The sequence below is a fragment of the Hylobates moloch genome, unplaced genomic scaffold (genome assembly GCF_009828535.3).
Source record: "Hylobates moloch isolate HMO894 unplaced genomic scaffold, HMol_V3 SCAFFOLD_2, whole genome shotgun sequence".
Classification (NCBI taxonomy): domain Eukaryota; kingdom Metazoa; phylum Chordata; class Mammalia; order Primates; family Hylobatidae; genus Hylobates; species Hylobates moloch.
In genome coordinates, this window is record NW_026652277.1 from 122,463,844 (window position 1) to 122,474,734 (window position 10,891).

Sequence of the window (10,891 nt, forward strand, 5' to 3'; positions counted from 1 at the left end):
TTGTGCTGGCTCAAAGGCTTCTAGTTCTAAACGTCTATAGGGAAAAAAGAGAAGTGTTAGGAGGTGACTTCACCTTGCTTTTCCCTGAGATCTGAAAAAAGCTGCTCAACCACACACAAGAACAGCAGGATGTGGTCAGAGGCGTCATTCCTCCTCTGTGAGACACAGTTTCCTCAGGAAGGAAATCTTAAGAAAGGTATCAGGAAACTACGGACTATGCCAGTCAGCTGTAAAGGGCTCAAAAACTCTTAAGAGAGCAAAATGTTCAACCACGCTCTTTTTCTGAATAGAGAAATCAAATCCCAAGATCAGCCAGCGAGAAAAAGAAAACGATCAAAAGGGATATTTTATCTCTAGCTCCAAAACAAATAGCACTCATTTTCAGTTTTTAAAATGTGAGTGTCTTTAGTCACTTCCCAGGATGCCTTTAAACATGTTGACAGCTTTGCCTCGAATAATAGTGCTGGACTCACCATGGGCATATTTTCCAAGCCATTTTCTTTGAATGTCAAATTGCCCAGGATGCTTCTTTATGGGCACCTCACTTCCAGAAGACACCAATCCTTAAAACTTGAGCTGAATAGGAGAACAGATGCTTAATTTTAAAGTATCACTTCAATTTCTAGCTGAGTAGAAGGGACAACTCCCAGGGCTAATATAAAGTGTCTTTGAAGATCCAACTTCATAAATGACTAGTTAATCAAGTGTAAAAGTTTAAGGAGGAAAGAAAGTTCACTCACATAGCTTCTTAATACCCATCTGGTTCCAAATAGCCTATATTTATATTAAAAGTCTGAAGATAATAACTTTTTTTTGTTTATGTCATTCTTAAGATACAGCAAGACCTATAATCTCCTAGAATTCCTTCAACTAAACTCTTCAGGAACATCACCAATCCACTGCACGCTGAGGACAAAACAGGATACAAATAAACTAAAAGAACAGGGTCCTTGACGTTAGCAGAGTTTTAAGAGTTTTTAATTCATTGCTTTCATTTAAAAATTTGGAGGTTTCCCACGAATATCCAGATTTATGTTTGTTTGTTTGTTTTAATGAGAAGATCCAGCCACAGTAGGTTCTCATTCCCATCTGGCAACAACTGACCGGTACTGAGTGGCTGCTGCATAATCCTGGATAATCTCTAAAATCCTTCCAGGAACAAAATCCTGAGTGTCTAAATATGATGCAGCAAGTTTGTTGTTAAACTTCGAATTCAAATGGCATGAACAAAATAGACTTCCCAAGCATGACACTTAGAATACATCTATGAAGTAAAGTGATTTTCTGAATTGTGATAATTTAAAATAAAAAGGCTGCAGTCAGTAGTGCTACATGAGATTGGGCAAAGACACCAAAGAAACACACACAGACATTGAAATGTACTTCATTGGACCCCTTGATTTGATTAGATGTTGGAATGTGAGATCAAAATTGTGTCCTGAAGGACAAAGAAGAGGATGGCATAACTGGGGGATAAAAGGAAGGAGTAAGCAATCCTTATGAGCATGGTAGAGAGAAAAGGGGGAGGTTACATCCTGGGAAGACCAAGAAATGAGAAGAAATGCCTTCAGGAATTTTTGTTTAATTACTGTATTAAAGCAAACTCTACACATAAAAGTCCTATAGATAAATTATTACTGTAACTTTTGTGTAGACTGACAAAGAAAAAAAAGACTCAAATTACCAAAATCAGGAAAAAAGAAAGATCACTATCAATCTTACAGAAATAAAAAGCATTACAAAGGAATACCATGAAAAACCATATACCAATAAATTAGATAACTTAGATGAAATGGAAAAACTCCTAGAAAATGCAAACACAAAACAAGACTCAAGAAGAAATAGAAAATCTGAGTAAATCTATAACAGGTAAAAAGCTTAAGTTACTAATTTTAAATTTACCACGAAGAAAATCTTAGGACCAGACAGCTTCTCTGAGTGAATTCTACCATTCATTTAAACAATACCAATTCTTTGCAGTTTTCTAAAAAAAAAAATAGAACAAGAGGGAACACTTCCCAACGCATTCTATGAGGCCAGTATTATTGTGATACCAGAACCAGGCAAAAGCATCACAAAAAACAAAACCATAAGCCAAGGTTCCTTGTAAATATAAGTTAGAAAATCTTCTACAAAATACTAGCAAACTTACCTAGCAACATATAAAAAGGATTATACACCGTGACCAAGTGGGATTTATCCAAGTAATGAAAGTTAACAAAGTTTGTTTACAAACAAAAATCAGTGTAATAAACCATATAAACAGAATAAATGAAAAAGACCTCATGATCATTTCAACAGACACAGTAAAAGTATTGTATCTAACAAAGTCCAACAACCCTTCTGGATAAAACCACTTACCAAACTGGTAATAGAAGGTGCCTTAGTCTATTTGTGCTGCTATAATAAAATACCACAGACTGGGTAATTTATAAACAATAAAAATTTATTTCTCACAGTTCTGGAGGCTGGGAAGGCCGCATTCTGTGTCTGTGAAGGCCTCCTTGCTGCATCCTGACATGGCAGAAGAGGTGAGCACTGTATCCTCAAATGGTAGAAGGTAGAAGGGCAAAAAGGTCTGCTGAGCTAGATCCCCCCAACCCTTCTGTAAGGCACTAATCCACTGATGAGGGCAAGGCCCTCATGACCTAACCACTTTCCAAAAGGCTTCATCTCTTAATACCATTACAATGGAAATTAAGTTTCAACATGAATTTGGGAGGGGATGCATTCAACCCATGGCAGAAGGTATCTCCCTCAACTTGAAAAACAGCATTTATGAAAACCTACAGCTACTATCACACTTAATGATGAAAGACTGAATGCTTTCCCCATAAGAGCAAGAACGGATGAGGATGTCCATCCAAGAATAGGATGTCAGGATGTCCACTCTCACTATTTCTATTCAACATCATAACGGAGGTTCTAGCCAGGGCAATTAGGCAAGAAAAATAAATAAGACATTCATATTGGAAAAGAAGAAGTAAACTATCTCTCTTCACAGATAATACGACCTTGTGCCTATAAAATCCTAAGGAATTCACAAAAAGCTATTGGAAATAACAAATGAGTTCAACAAGTTTGCAAGACTTGAGATGAATATACAAAAATTGGTTGTGTTTATTTCTATGTACTAGCAGTAAGCATTCTGAAAGTAAAATTAAGGAAAAATTCCACTTAAAATAGAACCAAAAAGAATAAAGTACTTAAGAATAAACTTAACAAAAGAAATGCAACACTTATACACTGAAAACTACAAAACATTGTTAAAATAAAGAAGATCTAAATAAATGGAAAGACATCCTGTATTTGTGGGTCTCTAGAAGATTTCTTATTGTTAAGATGGCAATAGTCCTCACATTTATCTACAAATTCAATGCAATCCGTGTCAAATATCAACTAGATTTTTGACAAAAATTGACAAGATAATGCTAAAATTCATATGAAAATGCAAGGGGCCTAGAATAGCCAAAACAAACTTCACAAAGAAAAGCAATTTTGATGAACTCACACTTCCTGATTTCAAAATTTTCCACAAGGCTACAGTAATCAAGACAGTACAAGACTGGTATAGGATAAGAATATAGATCAATGGAATAGAATTGAGAGTCCAGAAATAAACTCATACATCTATGGCCAATTGATTTTTCAACAAATGTGTCAAGATGATTCTATGGGGAAAGAATAGTCTGTTGAACAAATGGTTCTGGGACAAGTGGATATCCACATGAAAAGCAAAAGAAGTTGTACTCTTTCCTTAAACCACACACAAAAATTAACTCAAAGTGAATTATAGGCCTAAATGTAAGAGCTAAAACTATAAAATTCAGAAGAACACTTAGATATAAATCTCTGTCCTTGGTTGACAATGTTTTCTTAGATATAATGCCAAAAGCATAAGCAACAGAAGAACATATAGATAAATTGGACCACGCCAAATTTTAAAACTTTTATGCTGAAACCAATATCTTCAAGATAGTGAAAAGACAACCACAGAATGATAGAAAATACTTGCAAATCATGTATCTGATAAAAGGACTGGTATTGAAGATATATAAAGAGCTCTTTCAACTCAATAAAAATGACTCAGCTTTAAAATGGGTAAAGGATTTGAATAGAAATTTCTCCAAAAAAAGAGATATAAAATGGCCACTAAGTACATGAAAAGATGTTCATCCAATGATATAGTTTGGATGTTTGCCCCCTCCAAATCTCGTGTTGAAATGTGATCCCCAGTGTTGGAGGTGGGGCCTGATGCGTGGTATTGGGTCATGAGGGTGGATTTGTCATGAATGGCTTGGTACCCTCCCTGCAGTAATGAGTGGTGATGAGTTCACATGAGATCTTGTTGCTTAAAAGAGCATGGCACCTTCCCACCCCAACCCCAACCCCCTGCTTGCTCTGTCTCTTGCCATGTGACACGCTGGCTCTCCTTTGCCTTCGTCCATGATTGTAAGCTTCATGAGGCCCTCACCAGAAGTAGATGCCAGCATTATGCTTCAGGTAGAGCCTGCAGAACCTTGAGCCAAATAAACCTCTTTTCTTTGTAAATTATCCAGTCTCAGTTATTCCTTTATAGCGATGCAAATGGACTAACACAACCAACCTCATCAGCCACGAGAGAAATGCAAATCAAAACCACTGTGAGATAACATTTCATGCCCACTAGGATGGCTATAATCAAAAAGACAGATAATAATAGGCATTGGCAAAAAATGTGAAGAAATTGGAACTCTCATACATGTAAAGTGCTCTAGCCCTTTGGAAAACAGTTGGTCATTGCTCAAAAAAGTTAAATATAGAGTTACTACTAATATATGACCAGCAGTTACATTCTCAGGTATATACCCAAGAGAAATGAAAACAAACTTCTACACAAAAACATGTATATGAGTGTTCATTGCACCATTATCCATAGTAGCCAAATAATACAAATTTTTATTAGCTGATAAGTAGATAAATAAAATGTTCTCTAATTCATACAATTAATATAATTATTCAGCAACAGAAATGAAGTACTGCTACATTGCTAAACATGGATGAGTTATAAGAACATTATGCTAAGTAAAAGAAACTTGTATCAAAAGGGCACATCTTATATTATATTATTCCCCTCAAATGAAGTGTACACAATAAGCAAATCTATGGAGGCAGAAAGTAGATTAGTCGTTGCCTAGGACTGGGGAAAGGGGGATGGGAGTGACTACTAACGGATACCTGGGTTTCTTCTGGATGATTAAAATGTTCTAAACTTAGATAATCATGACGGTTGCATAATTCAATGAATATACTAACAAATGGAAAGGGTAGCAATGCTCTTTGTTGTGAGGATAATGGACACCAAATTTACTACAACCAAAATTCTGTATAACCAATGCTTTCTGTAGCCTTGTAAGGATTACACTCTTGGGGGATCTTATACTAAGGGGAGAGGAGCCCAACAAACCCGGCGTCTCATCTTCTCCACTTTGAACATCCCAGTTAGCCTCCACAGTCAAAGAGATCAAGAAACATAAACATAAAAGAAGGCTGTGATGAAAGTGAGGCTATGTATGAAATCTTGCTCATACTAGTTTTAAAACTCTATTTATTTGCTGATCCACCAAAGATAAGTTGGATGTCAGCTTAATGTCATCTCAGCTTCCATTTCATCTACAGCTCATGCAGGCTGGGAATGTAATTTCAGGCATTAGGCTTAAATTTCACTTAAACTGGATGTTCCACCCAGCTTTTTAAAACAGGAATTGGATTTCAGCATACTGCTATTTCATTCCCCTTGATGCTATTGTTTCTTCTATCAAATTCCCGAGTCCATTCAGAAAGAGGAAAGAGGGAGATGCCTAGATTCCAAAATACCTTTCATTGTTCTTCCCAGAAGACAAATCTTTTCTATCCAGAATCTACTGGTGGTCAATGTTACATGAACGTAGAGCAGAGTGGTACCTCAAACATTGTTATTGACTTAGCAGTACATTGGGCACAGATCAAGTTGCTATTAAAAGCAATGTACTCCTGCCTCCTTCACATATGCCTGGGGTCACTTGTGTTTGGCACCTATGCGTCCTTATGTTATTACAAAACCATACCCTGGAGTCTTGCTAACTCAGTTTTTTTCTTCACTACATTCGACGTAATTTTCACATCAAGGTGTTTCTACAGACTAGACAGAGTTAGTTCAGCTTCTTCCACCCAAAGTGTGTAAATTTGACTAGACAGCAGCAATTGCTTTTTAATCTAAGCAAACTGATCTGTCAAAGACAATCAACTCAGGGAAGTTATTTCAGGAGGATCCTAATAATCCCGATGAGTCACACTGCCCTATGTGAAACTCAGCCACTGAACTCTTGACATAGCATGTCACAAGTACTTAGTGGAATAAGTACATACAGCTGAACTCTGTGTTGACACACACACTCTAGCCTCTCGTGCATAAGTTAATGATCACTGCATTTAGTCTGGTGGAGGAGCACACTCTTGTGTGTGGTGATGTCAATTCATGTTTAATGATGTTACAGCAACTAGGCTTCATGTTGCATAACCCACTGTCCTCACAAGCTCTGATCAACAGTATGCTTGATTCTCCTAGATGAAAATAAAGGGTTGTGGTTGTTGTTTATAATGGCCTCCTAGCTTTTTATTTATGTATTTATTTTGAGGCAGGGTCTCGCTCTGTTGCCCAGGCTGGAGTGCTGTGGTGTGAGCATAGTTTACTCCAGTCTCAAACTACTGAGTTCAAGCAATCCCCCTGCCTCAGCTTCTTGTGTAGGTAAGATGACTGGCATGGGCCACCACCCCTGGCTAATTTACTTATATTTTGTAGAGACTGGGGTCTTGCTATGTTGCTGAGGCTAGTCTCAAACTCCTGGCCTCAAGTGATCCTCCTGCCTCATCCTCCCAAAATGCTGAGATTACAGATGTGAACTACCAAGCCCAGCCTCGCCTCTTATCTTTTAAACAGGGTCTCCAACCTCTTAATAATACCTGTATCAATGTAGGGCTTTGCAGTTACCAAGAACTTTAAGAACTCTACCTTGTTTAATTATCACAACAACACTGAGAGGTGAGTAGATGGTTACATCATTTACATTATTAGTAAGTGACAGAACTAAGACTCAAACTTCGATCTGATGGTTTCAGGTTTTAAGGTCTTTCCAATGCTTAAATCATATTATTAGAGTTTTTGTTCTATTGTTAGGGTTATTGGGTAGTAAGGTTTGAAGTTTGTCCCCTCCAAAACACGTGCTGGAAACTTAACCACCTATGCAACAGTGTTGGTGGTTGGAGGTCTAATGTTTAAGTCATGAGGGCTCTGCCTTCGTGAGTGAATTAATGCTGCAATAAGAGTTTTGGCTGGGCGCGGTGGCTAACGCTCATAATCCCAGCACTTTGGGAGGCCGAGGCAGGTGGATCATGAGGTCAGGAGTTCAAAACCAGCCTGGCCAAGATGGTGAAATCCTATCTGTACTAAAAATACAAAAATTAGCTAGGCGCCATGGTGGGTGCCTGTAATCCCAGCTACTTGGGAGGCTGAGGAAGGAGAACTGGTTGAACCTGTGAGGCGGAGGTTGCAGTGAGCTGAGATCATGCCACTGCACTCTAGCCTGGGCGACAGAGCAAGACTTGGTCTCAAAAAAAAAAAAAAAAAAAAAAAAAGGCTTTCGAGGGTGAATTCATCCCCTTCTGCTCTTCTGCCATGTAAGGAACAGCATTTCCCCCACTGGTGGAGGACACAGCATTCAGGGTGTCACCTTGGAAGCTGAGACCAGGACCTTACCAGACATCAAACTTGCCAGCTCCTTGATCTTGAGCTCCTTGCCCCTGTAACTGTAAGAAATAAATTTATTTTTTTTATAAATTATCCAGACTCAGGTATTCTGTTATAGCAGCACAAAACAGGCTAGGACAATGAGGTAGGGAACAAGTAAGGGGATAGAGTGGGATAGCAGTGTTGAGAGTCCTGTGCCTGACTGGGGTCAGGTTTCTGGGGTCCCTCTGCTCCCACAGACAACCCTATCAAACATTAGATAAGGAAATGAAGACAGCAAATGGGGAAGCAACTTGCTGAGTGGTGTCTGGTTGGGGGCAGGGTTGAAAATTCTCCCTAAGAGATGGGCGAGGTGTTATTTGAGAATGACCTCCTCTTATTAACCGTTGGAGGATTGTTTTAAGAGAAATAATAATATACACTTAGTTCAATCAAAGGGCAATGAAAGAGTAGATTGGCTCAAAGGTAACCTTGAAAGAATAATAATAATTATACTAGCTAATATATATTGAGCACTTAATATTTTCCATAAATCTGGGTGCTTTATATATATTAATTTATTAAATGCTCATCACAAGCCTATGAAGTAGGTACTATTGTTCTGCTGAGAAAACCAAGACAATTGGAGGTTGATTAACTCACATGTGACTGCACAGCTAGTAAATATTAGAGCCAAGTTTCCAACCTAGGCAAACTGATTAGCCAACCTGTGCTCTGATGATGGTGTGATGCTAATAATGAATTTGAGATGGCTTTCTGAATTATGGGAAATTTCATTAGTTTTCTGACAATAGAATAATGAATATTTTCATTTCAGGCAGTATTACAACCTAGTCTGATTGACCCTTCCACTAAAAACACCCAAAATTGATGCGTAAAATTAAAAGAAAAAAACTTTTTAAAATGTGCTGATAAGCTGGCAGGAGGTAAGGAACACTGAGATGCGAACACTGAGATGCCTAAAATTACATGAAAATGTGGACCCACAGAGGCAAGCTCAACACCAAAGTCAATTTTCACTCTAATGATATGCACTGGTCCTTGATGACCCTGGCTTTTGTTTTTCATAAGGTCATAGGATATGAGGATACCAGGCAAAGTCTAGGGCCTGCCCAAGCCGGGGAGTCTAATAAGAGACCTAAATGTAAAGAATTCATAACAACAAAACAGACTTTCATTTGGGTTTCTAATCCAAATTCCACCCAAAATTTCAAGTAAAGAATGTGGTTTAAAATCGTTCTTTGTTGGAAATGCACTCAGATGTGTGAAACTTGTCAATATCAAGATGGAATCGCTTGTGTCAAACCCAAATAAAATAGGAGGTTAAGAAAAGAAAGCCTCGCATACACAAGCCTATGATAAGACTGAGTGAGGGCTCTCATGCGTATATGGCTGCAACAAAAACTTTTGCCAAGGACTTTCAAAATTGCAGCTTGCTATATGTGTCACAAGGACAGATAGCAGGATGCAAAAGAACACTTACCTGACACACCATCTCAACTAATGAACTGACTTCGACTCCTGAAATAAGCCCCAGTAACCAATGTTCTCCTTGTTTCAGAACAAAAACAAATTACGTGTACTTCTCTCTTTTACCTTTAAAACCTTCCCCTTGCCTTAACCACTTTGGATATGACTCTGGTCCCCACAGTCCACATACCCCAAATTTGCAAATCCCCTGTACATTCTCAAATAAACCGATTGTCTTTGGAGAATCTCTCTCTGCCTATTATTAGGTTGACAGACACTTGGCAGAATCAAAAAGCAAATCCACTGGAAAGGAGTCAAACTTAAAATCAGTCATCAAACAATTCCCACAGATAAACCAGCAAAGAATAAAAGCTTAGAGCAGAATAAGCTCCAATAAAACACACAAATAAACAAAGCACCATGAGTGTAGAGCCAATAGAAATTATAATCATGAGAATCAAACCCCAAAAGACATCAAGTAGTGCAATTATACTATAGAGAATGAGAAGCATAACCTGGTAGTGCTTTGCATTTATTTCTTGCTCTGTCCCTGCACTTCTCTGATATCAGTTAGGAAGCCTTAAGAAATAATTTGGCACTCATATCTGTATTATCTGGAAGCACAGGGACGTTGTCATCCCTGGGGCAATCTTTGACTGATGGGATATGAAAGCTAATACATAAGTCCCATCTTTCACTCTTGGTGGACAATTCTGAGATGACAGCTCTTCAAAAGGTCCCGATGAAATTAAGCCCCACTTGCCCATAGTGGACGATACCTAAGGCACTCTCGTGTTGGCTTTCTCTTCTTCCTTGTTTCACTTTCTCCAGTCCCCTACTCCTGTTCCCTGGGATTACTTCAAGAAACTACCTGCTTGAGAATTGAAAATATGAATAAGGAACGAGAGACTATAAAACATGAACAGAAGTATCTGGAAAACATAACCAAATAGAACTTCTAGAAATAAAAAATCATTTTCATTTAAAATTCAAAGGGTGGTTAAACAAAAGAATAGATACGGTATAAGAAGGAATTAATGAACTGGAAGATAAATAAAAATATTTTGCATAATGCAGAACAGAGACCTAAGCATATGTAAAATATGAAAAAGGTGGTAGAGTGCAAATATCTACAAAAGTCAAATTGGAATTCCTGAAGGACAGAATAGGGAAATTTTGAGGAAACAATATTTAAAGAAGTAATGGATGAATTTTCCAGATTGAATGACTCAAATCAGATTGACAAATCCTAAATTGCTAAAGAAAAAACATTAAAAAGCTGAACAAATAAAAAACATAAATTAAGATGTGGAAATAAATATAAATGTACAATAAATAAATGCGAATGGGAGAATAAACCTATTTAAAAGTTAAAATTATCAGACTGAATAAAAAATTTTAAATCCACCATTGAGGTATGTTAAAAAGAAGGCTGTGACATAAGGATAACAAATGGTTGAAATTAGAAGGATGAAAATATATACATATTTTAGAGAGAATCAGAAGAAAATAACTATTGGGTACTAAGCTTAGCACTTGGGTGATGAAATAATCTGTACAACAGACCCCTATGACATGAGTTTATCTATATAACAAACCCACACATGTAACCCTGAACCTAAAATAAAAGTTGTTTAAACATATATATATATTTAA